Genomic DNA, 15,074 nt, shown 5'->3' on the forward strand with positions numbered 1-15,074 from the left:
GCCCCCAACACCCCATGCACCTATAGGCCCTTTGGCCCCGACCACCCGGACACCCCTATACCTATAGGCCCTATGGCCCCCAACACCCCATGCACCTATAGGCCCTTTGGCCCCGACCACCCGGACACCCCTATACCTATAGGCCCTATGGCCCCCAACACCCCATGCACCTATAGGCCCTTTGGCCCCGACCACCCGGACACCCCTATACCTATAGGCCCTATGGCCCCCAACACCCCATGCACCTATAGGCCCTTTGGCCCCGACCACCCGGACACCCCTATACCTATAGGCCCTATGGCCCCCAACACCCCATGCACCTATAGGCCCTTTGGCCCCGACCACCCGGACACCCCTATACCTATAGGCCCTATGGCCCCCAACACCCCATGCACCTATAGGCCCTTTGGCCCCGACCACCCGGACACCCCTATACCTATAGGCCCTATGGCCCCCAACACCCCATGCACCTATAGGCCCTTTGGCCCCGACCACCCGGACACCCCTATACCTATAGGCCCTATGGCCCCCAACACCCCATGCACCTATAGGCCCTTTGGCCCCGACCACCCGGACACCCCTATACCTATAGGCCCTATGGCCCCCAACACCCCATGCACCTATAGGCCCTTTGGCCCCGACCACCCGGACACCCCTATACCTATAGGCCCTATGGCCCCCAACACCCCATGCACCTATAGGCCCTTTGGCCCCGACCACCCGGACACCCCTATACCTATAGGCCCTATGGCCCCCAACACCCCATGCACCTATAGGCCCTTTGGCCCCGACCACCCGGACACCCCTATACCTATAGGCCCTATGGCCCCCAACACCCCATGCACCTATAGGCCCTTTGGCCCCGACCACCCGGACACCCCTATACCTATAGGCCCTATGGCCCCCAACACCCCATGCACCTATAGGCCCTTTGGCCCCGACCACCCGGACACCCCTATACCTATAGGCCCTATGGCCCCCAACACCCCATGCACCTATAGGCCCTTTGGCCCCGACCACCCGGACACCCCTATACCTATAGGCCCTATGGCCCCCAACACCCCATGCACCTATAGGCCCTTTGGCCCCGACCACCCGGACACCCCTATACCTATAGGCCCTATGGCCCCCAACACCCCATGCACCTATAGGCCCTTTGGCCCCGACCACCCGGACACCCCTATACCTATAGGCCCTATGGCCCCCAACACCCCATGCACCTATAGGCCCTTTGGCCCCGACCACCCGGACACCCCTATACCTATAGGCCCTATGGCCCCCAACACCCCATGCACCTATAGGCCCTTTGGCCCCGACCACCCGGACACCCCTATACCTATAGGCCCTATGGCCCCCAACACCCCATGCACCTATAGGCCCTTTGGCCCCGACCACCCGGACACCCCTATACCTATAGGCCCTATGGCCCCCAACACCCCATGCACCTATAGGCCCTTTGGCCCCGACCACCCGGACACCCCTATACCTATAGGCCCTATGGCCCCCAACACCCCATGCACCTATAGGCCCTTTGGCCCCGACCACCCGGACACCCCTATACCTATAGGCCCTATGGCCCCCAACACCCCATGCACCTATAGGCCCTTTGGCCCCGACCACCCGGACACCCCTATACCTATAGGCCCTATGGCCCCCAACACCCCATGCACCTATAGGCCCTTTGGCCCCGACCACCCGGACACCCCTATACCTATAGGCCCTATGGCCCCCAACACCCCATGCACCTATAGGCCCTTTGGCCCCGACCACCCGGACACCCCTATACCTATAGGCCCTATGGCCCCCAACACCCCATGCACCTATAGGCCCTTTGGCCCCGACCACCCGGACACCCCTATACCTATAGGCCCTATGGCCCCCAACACCCCATGCACCTATAGGCCCTTTGGCCCCGACCACCCGGACACCCCTATACCTATAGGCCCTATGGCCCCCAACACCCCATGCACCTATAGGCCCTTTGGCCCCGACCACCCGGACACCCCTATACCTATAGGCCCTATGGCCCCCAACACCCCATGCACCTATAGGCCCTTTGGCCCCGACCACCCGGACACCCCTATACCTATAGGCCCTATGGCCCCCAACACCCCATGCACCTATAGGCCCTTTGGCCCCGACCACCCGGACACCCCTATACCTATAGGCCCTATGGCCCCCAACACCCCATGCACCTATAGGCCCTTTGGCCCCGACCACCCGGACACCCCTATACCTATAGGCCCTATGGCCCCCAACACCCCATGCACCTATAGGCCCTTTGGCCCCGACCACCCGGACACCCCTATACCTATAGGCCCTATGGCCCCCAACACCCCATGCACCTATAGGCCCTTTGGCCCCGACCACCCGGACACCCCTATACCTATAGGCCCTATGGCCCCCAACACCCCATGCACCTATAGGCCCTTTGGCCCCGACCACCCGGACACCCCTATACCTATAGGCCCTATGGCCCCCAACACCCCATGCACCTATAGGCCCTTTGGCCCCGACCACCCGGACACCCCTATACCTATAGGCCCTATGGCCCCCAACACCCCATGCACCTATAGGCCCTTTGGCCCCGACCACCCGGACACCCCTATACCTATAGGCCCTATGGCCCCCAACACCCCATGCACCTATAGGCCCTTTGGCCCCGACCACCCGGACACCCCTATACCTATAGGCCCTATGGCCCCCAACACCCCATGCACCTATAGGCCCTTTGGCCCCGACCACCCGGACACCCCTATACCTATAGGCCCTATGGCCCCCAACACCCCATGCACCTATAGGCCCTTTGGCCCCGACCACCCGGACACCCCTATACCTATAGGCCCTATGGCCCCCAACACCCCATGCACCTATAGGCCCTTTGGCCCCGACCACCCGGACACCCCTATACCTATAGGCCCTATGGCCCCCAACACCCCATGCACCTATAGGCCCTTTGGCCCCGACCACCCGGACACCCCTATACCTATAGGCCCTATGGCCCCCAACACCCCATGCACCTATAGGCCCTTTGGCCCCGACCACCCGGACACCCCTATACCTATAGGCCCTATGGCCCCCAACACCCCAAGCACCTATAGGCCCTTTGGCCCCGACCACCCGGACACCCCTATACCTATAGGCCCTATGGCCCCCAACACCCCATGCACCTATAGGCCCTTTGGCCCCGACCACCCGGACACCCCTATACCTATAGGCCCTATGGCCCCCAACACCCCATGCACCTATAGGCCCTTTGGCCCCGACCACCCGGACACCCCTATACCTATAGGCCCTATGGCCCCCAACACCCCATGCACCTATAGGCCCTTTGGCCCCGACCACCCGGACACCCCTATACCTATAGGCCCTATGGCCCCCAACACCCCATGCACCTATAGGCCCTTTGGCCCCGACCACCCGGACACCCCAATACCTATAGGCCCTATGGCCCCCAACACCCCATGCACCTATAGGCCCTTTGGCCCCGACCACCCGGACACCCCTATACCTATAGGCCCTATGGCCCCCAACACCCCATGCACCTATAGGCCCTTTGGCCCCGACCACCCGGACACCCCTATACCTATAGGCCCTATGGCCCCCAACACCCCATGCACCTATAGGCCCTTTGGCCCCGACCACCCGGACACCCCTATACCTATAGGCCCTATGGCCCCCAACACCCCATGCACCTATAGGCCCTTTGGCCCCGACCACCCGGACACCCCTATACCTATAGGCCCTATGGCCCCCAACACCCCATGCACCTATAGGCCCTTTGGCCCCGACCACCCGGACACCCCTATACCTATAGGCCCTATGGCCCCCAACACCCCATGCACCTATAGGCCCTTTGGCCCCGACCACCCGGACACCCCTATACCTATAGGCCCTATGGCCCCCAACACCCCATGCACCTATAGGCCCTTTGGCCCCGACCACCCGGACACCCCTATACCTATAGGCCCTATGGCCCCCAACACCCCATGCACCTATAGGCCCTTTGGCCCCGACCACCCGGACACCCCTATACCTATAGGCCCTATGGCCCCCAACACCCCATGCACCTATAGGCCCTTTGGCCCCGACCACCCGGACACCCCTATACCTATAGGCCCTATGGCCCCCAACACCCCATGCACCTATAGGCCCTTTGGCCCCGACCACCCGGACACCCCTATACCTATAGGCCCTATGGCCCCCAACACCCCATGCACCTATAGGCCCTTTGGCCCCGACCACCCGGACACCCCTATACCTATAGGCCCTATGGCCCCCAACACCCCATGCACCTATAGGCCCTTTGGCCCCGACCACCCGGACACCCCTATACCTATAGGCCCTATGGCCCCCAACACCCCATGCACCTATAGGCCCTTTGGCCCCGACCACCCGGACACCCCTATACCTATAGGCCCTATGGCCCCCAACACCCCATGCACCTATAGGCCCTTTGGCCCCGACCACCCGGACACCCCTATACCTATAGGCCCTATGGCCCCCAACACCCCATGCACCTATAGGCCCTTTGGCCCCGACCACCCGGACACCCCTATACCTATAGGCCCTATGGCCCCCAACACCCCATGCACCTATAGGCCCTTTGGCCCCGACCACCCGGACACCCCTATACCTATAGGCCCTATGGCCCCCAACACCCCATGCACCTATAGGCCCTTTGGCCCCGACCACCCGGACACCCCTATACCTATAGGCCCTATGGCCCCCAACACCCCATGCACCTATAGGCCCTTTGGCCCCGACCACCCGGACACCCCTATACCTATAGGCCCTATGGCCCCCAACACCCCATGCACCTATAGGCCCTTTGGCCCCGACCACCCGGACACCCCTATACCTATAGGCCCTATGGCCCCCAACACCCCATGCACCTATAGGCCCTTTGGCCCCGACCACCCGGACACCCCTATACCTATAGGCCCTATGGCCCCCAACACCCCATGCACCTATAGGCCCTTTGGCCCCGACCACCCGGACACCCCTATACCTATAGGCCCTATGGCCCCCAACACCCCATGCACCTATAGGCCCTTTGGCCCCGACCACCCGGACACCCCTATACCTATAGGCCCTATGGCCCCCAACACCCCATGCACCTATAGGCCCTTTGGCCCCGACCACCCGGACACCCCTATACCTATAGGCCCTATGGCCCCCAACACCCCATGCACCTATAGGCCCTTTGGCCCCGACCACCCGGACACCCCTATACCTATAGGCCCTATGGCCCCCAACACCCCATGCACCTATAGGCCCTTTGGCCCCGACCACCCGGACACCCCTATACCTATAGGCCCTATGGCCCCCAACACCCCATGCACCTATAGGCCCTTTGGCCCCGACCACCCGGACACCCCTATACCTATAGGCCCTATGGCCCCCAACACCCCATGCACCTATAGGCCCTTTGGCCCCGACCACCCGGACACCCCTATACCTATAGGCCCTATGGCCCCCAACACCCCATGCACCTATAGGCCCTTTGGCCCCGACCACCCGGACACCCCTATACCTATAGGCCCTATGGCCCCCAACACCCCATGCACCTATAGGCCCTTTGGCCCCGACCACCCGGACACCCCTATACCTATAGGCCCTATGGCCCCCAACACCCCATGCACCTATAGGCCCTTTGGCCCCGACCACCCGGACACCCCTATACCTATAGGCCCTATGGCCCCCAACACCCCATGCACCTATAGGCCCTTTGGCCCCGACCACCCGGACACCCCTATACCTATAGGCCCTATGGCCCCCAACACCCCATGCACCTAAAGGCCCTTTGGCCCCGACCACCCGGACACCCCTATACCTATAGGCCCTATGGCCCCCAACACCCCATGCACCTATAGGCCCTTTGGCCCCGACCACCCGGACACCCCTATACCTATAGGCCCTATGGCCCCCAACACCCCATGCACCTATAGGCCCTTTGGCCCCGACCACCCGGACACCCCTATACCTATAGGCCCTATGGCCCCCAACACCCCATGCACCTATAGGCCCTTTGGCCCCGACCACCCGGACACCCCTATACCTATAGGCCCTATGGCCCCCAACACCCCATGCACCTATAGGCCCTTTGGCCCCGACCACCCGGACACCCCTATACCTATAGGCCCTATGGCCCCCAACACCCCATGCACCTATAGGCCCTTTGGCCCCGACCACCCGGACACCCCTATACCTATAGGCCCTATGGCCCCCAACACCCCATGCACCTATAGGCCCTTTGGCCCCGACCACCCGGACACCCCTATACCTATAGGCCCTATGGCCCCCAACACCCCATGCACCTATAGGCCCTTTGGCCCCGACCACCCGGACACCCCTATACCTATAGGCCCTATGGCCCCCAACACCCCATGCACCTATAGGCCCTTTGGCCCCGACCACCCGGACACCCCTATACCTATAGGCCCTATGGCCCCCAACACCCCATGCACCTATAGGCCCTTTGGCCCCGACCACCCGGACACCCCTATACCTATAGGCCCTATGGCCCCCAACACCCCATGCACCTATAGGCCCTTTGGCCCCGACCACCCGGACACCCCTATACCTATAGGCCCTATGGCCCCCAACACCCCATGCACCTATAGGCCCTTTGGCCCCGACCACCCGGACACCCCTATACCTATAGGCCCTATGGCCCCCAACACCCCATGCACCTATAGGCCCTTTGGCCCCGACCACCCGGACACCCCTATACCTATAGGCCCTATGGCCCCCAACACCCCATGCACCTATAGGCCCTTTGGCCCCGACCACCCGGACACCCCTATACCTATAGGCCCTATGGCCCCCAACACCCCATGCACCGATAGGCCCTTTGGCCCCGACCACCCGGACACCCCTATACCTATAGGCCCTATGGCCCCCAACACCCCATGCACCTATAGGCCCTTTGGCCCCGACCACCCGGACACCCCTATACCTATAGGCCCTATGGCCCCCAACACCCCATGCACCTATAGGCCCTTTGGCCCCGACCACCCGGACACCCCTATACCTATAGGCCCTATGGCCCCCAACACCCCATGCACCTATAGGCCCTTTGGCCCCGACCACCCGGACACCCCTATACCTATAGGCCCTATGGCCCCCAACACCCCATGCACCTATAGGCCCTTTGGCCCCGACCACCCGGACACCCCTATACCTATAGGCCCTATGGCCCCCAACACCCCATGCACCTATAGGCCCTTTGGCCCCGACCACCCGGACACCCCTATACCTATAGGCCCTATGGCCCCCAACACCCCATGCACCTATAGGCCCTTTGGCCCCGACCACCCGGACACCCCTATACCTATAGGCCCTATGGCCCCCAACACCCCATGCACCTATAGGCCCTTTGGCCCCGACCACCCGGACACCCCTATACCTATAGGCCCTATGGCCCCCAACACCCCATGCACCTATAGGCCCTTTGGCCCCGACCACCCGGACACCCCTATACCTATAGGCCCTATGGCCCCCAACACCCCATGCACCTATAGGCCCTTTGGCCCCGACCACCCGGACACCCCTATACCTATAGGCCCTATGGCCCCCAACACCCCATGCACCTATAGGCCCTTTGGCCCCGACCACCCGGACACCCCTATACCTATAGGCCCTATGGCCCCCAACACCCCATGCACCTATAGGCCCTTTGGCCCCGACCACCCGGACACCCCTATACCTATAGGCCCTATGGCCCCCAACACCCCATGCACCTATAGGCCCTTTGGCCCCGACCACCCGGACACCCCTATACCTATAGGCCCTATGGCCCCCAACACCCCATGCACCTATAGGCCCTTTGGCCCCGACCACCCGGACACCCCTATACCTATAGGCCCTATGGCCCCCAACACCCCATGCACCTATAGGCCCTTTGGCCCCGACCACCCGGACACCCCTATACCTATAGGCCCTATGGCCCCCAACACCCCATGCACCTATAGGCCCTTTGGCCCCGACCACCCGGACACCCCTATACCTATAGGCCCTATGGCCCCCAACACCCCATGCACCTATAGGCCCTTTGGCCCCGACCACCCGGACACCCCTATACCTATAGGCCCTATGGCCCCCAACACCCCATGCACCTATAGGCCCTTTGGCCCCGACCACCCGGACACCCCTATACCTATAGGCCCTATGGCCCCCAACACCCCATGCACCTATACCTACTACCACCACTTAGTACCGCCCACTTCCTACCGACCACTTCCGACCCCATGCACCTATACCTACTACCACCACTTAGTACCGCCCACTTCCTACCGACCACTTCCGACCCCATGCACCTATACCTACTACCACCACTTAGTACCGCCCACTTCCTACCGACCACTTCCGACCCCATGCACCTATACCTACTACCACCACTTAGTACCGCCCACTTCCTACCGACCACTTCCGACCCCATGCACCTATACCTACTACTACCACTTAGTACCGCCCACTTCCTACCGACCTACTACCTACTACCTTATACCTACTACCACCACTTAGTACCGCCCACTTCCTACCGACCACTTCTTACCTACACTATTACCTAGCCACCACCCGCCCACGCATTACCTACCACCCGCCCATTACCTACCACCAACCACCTCCTACCGCCCACCACCTGCTTTCTACCTACCAGCCACCCACCCACCCACAATTTACCAGCCACCCACCCACCTGCTTTCTACCTATCACTAACCCACAACCTACCAGCCACCCACCCAACACCTCTTACCAGCCTACCTACTCTATCACCTAAAAACCACCCACCACCTACCACCCGCCCATTACCTACCACCTCCTACCGCCCACCACCTGCTTTCTACCTACCACTCACCCACAACCTACCAGCCACCCACCCACCTGCTTTCTACCTACCACTCACCCATTGCCAACCACCCACCCAACAGCTCTTACCTGCTACCCACTCCTAACAGCCACCCATTTCCTACCTATCACTCACTACCAGCTGCATGTCATCCACCGCCCATCCAACACCTCGCACTAGCTAGCTCACACTGATCCCACAGCACATCGGTTTAGCTTAACTACATTTTGTGATCCCCTCGGGTAAAAATCGGTTGAGCTTAAGTACATTTTTTGATCCCCTCGGGTAAAAATTGGCTCAATTTTCCCGTGGGGATCTCAAAATCTACCTAAGCACAAGTTGAGCTTAAGTACATTTTTTGATCCCCTCGGGTAAAAATTGGCTTAATTTTCCCGTGGGGATCTCAAAATCTACCTAAGCACAAGTTGAGCATAAGTACATTTTTTGATCCCCTCGGGTTAAAATTGGCTCAATTTTCCCGTGGGGATCTAAAATTGTACTTAAGCAAAACGCGAACTGCTGTGGGATCAGTGTGAGCTAGCTAGTGAGAGGTGGTGGATGGCAGGTAGGTGGTAGTTGGAGGATGGGAGGAGGTGTTGGGTGGGTGGTACGAAGTTGGTGGGTGGGTGGGTGGTGGTTTTGTTGGGCGGGTGGTGGTGTAGGTATGAAGTGGGCGGGTGGTGGTGTAGGTAGGAAGTGGGCGTGGGGTGGGTGTGTTGGGCGGGTGGTGGTGTCGGTAGGAAGTGGGTGGTAGGCGGTATGGGTGGGCGGGTGGTGGTGTAGGTAGGAAGTGGGCGGTAGGAGGTGATGGGTGGGTGGTAGGAGGTATGGGTGGGCGGGTGGTGGTGTCGGTAGGAAGTGGGCGGTATGGGTGGGCGGGTGGTGGTGTAGGTAGGAAGTGGTCGGTAGGAGGTGATGGGTGGGTGGTAGGAGGTATGGGTGGGCGGGTGGTGGTGTAGGTAGGAAGTGGGCGGTAGGAGGTGATGGGTGGGTGGTAGGAGGTGCTGGGTGGTAGGTAGTGGGTGGGTGGGTGGTAGGAGGTGCTAGGTGGTAGGTAGTGGGCGGTAGGTGGTGGTAGGTAGTGGGTGGGTGGGTGGTTGTAGGTAGGAAGTGGGCGGTAGGAGGTGATGGGTGGGTGGTAGGAGGTGCTGGGTGGTAGGTAGTGGGTGGGTGGGTGGTAGGAGGTGCTGGGTGGTAGGTAGTGGGTGGGCGGATGGTAGTGTAGGTAGGAAGTGGGCGTGGGGTGGGTGGGTGGGTTTTGTTGGGCGGGTGGTGGTGTCGGTAGGAAGTGGGTGGTAGGCGGTATGGGTGGGTGGGTGGTGGTGTAGGTAGGAAGTGGGTGGTAGGAGGTGATGGGTGGGTGGTAGGTAGTGGGTGGGCGGGTGGTGGTGTAGGTAGGAAGTGGGCGTGGGGTGGGTGGGTGGGTTTGTTGGCGGGTGGTGGTTTTTGGTGGTGGTGTAGGTAGGAAGTAGGCGGTAGGAGGAGATGGGTGGGCGGGTGGTAGTGTAGGTAGGAAGTGGGCGGTAGGAGGTGTTGGGTGGTAGGTAATGGGTGGGCGGGTGGTAGGAGGTGCTGGGTGGTAGGTAAAGGGTGGGCGGGTGGTGGCTAGTTGGTAGTGTAGGTAGGAAGTGGGCGGTAGGTAGGAGGTAGGGTGGGTGGTAGGTAATGGGAAGTGGGCGGTAGGAGGTGGTTGGTGTTAGGCAATGGGTGGTTGGTAGGAGGTGTTGGGTGGTTGGTGAAGGGTGGGCGGCTGGTAGGAGGTGTTGGGTAGTAGGTAAAGGGTGGGCGGGTGGTAGGAGGTGTTGGGTGGTAGGTAAATGGTGGGCGGGTGATGGTTAGTTGGTAGGGTAGGTAGGAAGTGGGTGGGTGGAGTTGTTGGGTTGTAGGTAATGGGTGGGTGGTAGGTTGTGGGTGGGTGGTAAGTAATGGGTGACTGGTAGGTTGTGGGTGGGTGGGTGGTAGGGGGTGGTGAGCAGCCGGTAAGTGGTTTTGGGTGGGTGGTAGGTAATGGGTGGGCGGAAGGTAGGAGGTAGGGTGAGTGGTAGGTAATGGGAAGTGGGCGGTAGGAGGTGGTTGGTGTTAGGCAATGGGTGGGTTGTAGGAGGTGTTGGGTGGTTGGTGAAGAGTGGGCGGCTGGTAGGAGGTGTTGGGTAGTAGGTAAAGGGTGGGCGGGTGGTAGGAGGTGTTGGGTGGTAGGTAAAGGGTGGGCGGGTGATGGTTAGTTGGTAGGGTAGGTAGGAAGTGGGTGGGTGGAGGTGTTGGATTGTAGGTAATGGGTGGGTGGTAGGTTGTGGGTGGGTGGCTGACAGGGGGTGGTGAGTATCCGGTAGGTGGTGTTGGGTGGGTGGTAAGTAATGGGTGACTGGTAGGTTGTGGGTGGGTGGGTGGTAGGGGGTGGTGAGCAGCCGGTAAGTGGTTTTGGGTGGGTGGTAGGTAATGGGAGACTGGTAGGTTGTGGGTGGGTGGGTGGGTGGAAGGGGGTGGTGAGCAGCCGGTAAGTGGTTTTGGGTGGGTGGTAAGTAATGGGTGACTGGTAGGTTGTGGGTGGGTGGCTGATAGGGGGTGGTGGGTGGTAGGTGGTGTTGGGTGGGTGATAAGTAATGGGTGACTGGTAGGTTGTGGGTGGGTGGTAGGTGGTGTTGGGTGGGTGATAAGTAATGGGTGATTGGTAGGTTGTGGGTGGGCGGCTGATAGGGGGTGGTGGGTGGTAGGTAATGGGTGACTGGTAGGTTATAGGTGGGCGGCTGATAGGGGGTGGTAGGTAGGAGGTAGGTGGTGTTGGGTAGGTGGTAAATAATGGGTGACTGGTAGGTAGGGTGGCTGATAGGGGGTAGTGGGTGGTAGGTAGGAGGTAGGGTGGGTGGTAGGTAATGGGTGGCTGATAGGGGGTAGTGGGTGGTAGGTAGGAGGAAAGGTGGCTGGTAGGTAATGGGTGGGTGGCTAAAAGAGGGTGGAGGGTGAATGCGTCACTACCCAACCACCATCACACAAATAATTGTCTTTACTTTGACGACCGTGGAGTAGTGCCAAAATCACGACAGCGTCAGATGTTAGAAAAATAGCATGAAAATCATGACGGTGTCATAAGAATGAAGCTGATCGGTAGATCTTATTGTTGGTGGAAGAGATTTGATAAAGACGTAATAGAGTGGGTTAAGGCGTGTTTTACTTGTCAAAACCACAAACAATTCCGAAAGGAATAGTTACGTATACTTGGCCTTCAGCCAGTCATGCTTTTCAGCGTCTTCATTAAGATTAGTTTCATTTTGCAGATTATACTTTTTTGATAATTGTTGACGCTTATTCCAAATTTATAGATATCAAGAAAGATGTCTTCTAAAAAAAACGTGTACTGAGAGTGTGTTAGAAAAGTTAGAAGAAATTTATAATTATTTTGGTCTACCTACGGAAGTTTGTTCGGATTACTGTCCACCGTTCAATTCGTCGGGATAAGAAATTTATAATTATTTAAGAAATTTATAATTATTTTGGTCTACCTACGGAAGTTTGTTCGGATAACGGTCCACCGTTCAATTCGTCGGGATTTCTCGAAGGATGCAAGGCAAATAATATTGTAATACAAGTAATCTCAAAGTGTTGAGCTAGAAGAAATGTATAATTATTTTGGTCTACCTACGGAAGTTTGTTCGGATAACGGTCCACCGTTCAATTCGTCGGGGTTTATCGAAGGATGCAAGGCAAATAATATCAAAGTGTTGAAATCACCGCCATATCATCCGCAGTCGAATGGATTAGCGGAGAGGGGAGTTCGGACGATCAAAAAAATGTTGAAGAAGAATTTGTTTGATGAACGATTGAGACCAATACCATTACAGCGCAAGTTAAATCAAATTTTATTTAATTATCGTAACACTCCATCTACTTCTACAAGTAAAACACCATCGTCTTTAATCTTTTGTTACGTACCACGAACACTATTAAACACGAGCAATCCCGTTAAACTATCTATCCAGAACGATAAAACATACGTAGACAAACCAACAAAATCTTCTCCAGTATCTGAACAAGTATGTTTCGTGTCTTATGAGAAAGGAGATAAAGTTTTGTCATCACGGAATCATCACGATGAATATGTTAAATGGATTCCTGCGTTAGTATTAGAAAAAAATAAGTTCCAATCGATGTTTAATAAATGTGCACGGTAATGTTAGAATGATTCATACGAATCAGATTCGGACATCTGATCTATCGGAAGAATTCCATCCGTCAGTACCCACGGTCAGTACGCCAGTAGGGAAAAATAAAACAACTGTAAACGTGACAGACAAACAAACGGTTAGTTCGAAAAGAAGACGAAGTGAATCTACATCTCCTAAACTAGGAATATCTAAAAGAATACGCGTCAGGGACAGAAAAAACTAACTGGTTATTTAGTTGCTTGTTAATGCAATACATATTGTTTTGTTAGGTTATCTAAAATCTCATTTAAAACTGGGAGAAGTATAATGTATTGTAACACAAGCACGCATACCAATCTTAATAAGATATATTGAAGTCACTAACACCACCATACCTTGTACTGTAAAAGGTGCTCCAGCATCTGCACGAGATCATTCTCGATCGTGAAATAATAAAGGTGACATCCCTAGAACATCACACACTCTACACGAAATATTGCACCGTTATAAACACAAGATGCATTGATTTTTTTTTTCTTCGATTCTGCATGCTGCATTAAAGCCCACACCAAAGAATGCGCTGCATGCTTAGAGTACAAAAAAAAACAACACGCACTCGAAAAAAAAGCACCACAATGAATGCACAAATCTGTATTCAAAACAAGGTTGATTGTGGGGAGTTTGATCCATAACTAGAAGATTCACCTCACTGATGTCTGCCAATTTTGCGGACCCAGCATCTATTCCGACTTGACCACCTTCGGAAACAATGATCCGCCATTTTTTGTGACCCTCCTAACCTTCGCTGATATCAAAATGAGAATAATAAATTCATCATTTGCTCGAGATATTAATATTTTATTGTTTCAGTTACTACTGTGTTGGTTAGCAAATGGTTATGGTGCCTGATAAGTAACTACAGAAATACGGACCAACAGTGCTTCACCAAAAACAAGCTGTTAAGAACAAATATTTAATAAACATAACAGTATGTTCCTATAAACCTAAGTTTGTCTAAGTTGAAAAGCAATTATATAGGCCTGGATTTAGAGTCCATAGGCAATTACATAGGGCTGAATTTTTGCTCACCGAATGTCTCAGACCGTAGAAAGCCATTTTGTAATCAACATGATTTACGGAGCTAGTTGTTAAGCCAAAAAGTAGCATTTATTAATGTAACTATGGACTACAACTAAACGGCGAAGCTGATCGATGCGATATAAAACAATCATATTGACGTAACGAGATTAATAAAAATTTTCATTTTAAATCCCCAAGAGTAAAGACTATTGTGTTCGTTAGTGAACTTTGTTTGAGTGAACACAATTTTGTAATAATTATAATTGTAAGTAATAACAACACATACCTGAGAGTTCCCATCATTCATTCTTCTGGAGAAATGAATGGTTTGTGGCTCCAGTTCGTCATCTGATTCCATTCTACAAAAAAACAAAAAGAAATTAAGAAAAATCATTTTAATTGCAGCTTACTACTGATCATAACAATTTAGGTGGTGAAATCGGTGACTGGAAGGCATATTTTTAAGAGCGATGTAACGCGGATTGATCATTTGCAACATTTCAACGTGTCTCGTAGCAGCAAGCAACATGACGCAATAACAATTGCCAAGAAGTATACTGTTTCGATGAAATGCATCGAATAAAATCGATAATAATATCTGCTTGTTGCTAACATCTAAGAAAGGCAGTGTGCTAAAGAAATACTTCTATTGTTATAAAGACGACCTCTAATGATTAACAATGCCATGTACCAAAGCTTTATCGCGTTGATTTAGGCCATATGAGCTATTTAGTTGAAAGAATATCATACTGGTAAACGGAAACCACGCAGGAAATGTTGCTGAAGGATGCCGGGAAGGTTTGCGAAAAGGTTAAAGTATTAGAATGCTAGGATTGGTAGAAACAAAGTGGAATGTCTCAGCCGAATGGTTTTTGTTGCCTCCCATCCGGTGGGTCACACTGAATACGTCACGTGAATAATGTATGCAACTTAGCGAACATAAAATTTCCTGCAGGAACATGTAATATATCCTTCGATGTTGAATAAATGAGAAGGATAAC

This window comes from Anopheles marshallii, chromosome 3, assembly GCF_943734725.1.
Source record: "Anopheles marshallii chromosome 3, idAnoMarsDA_429_01, whole genome shotgun sequence".
Classification (NCBI taxonomy): Eukaryota; Metazoa; Arthropoda; class Insecta; order Diptera; family Culicidae; genus Anopheles; species Anopheles marshallii.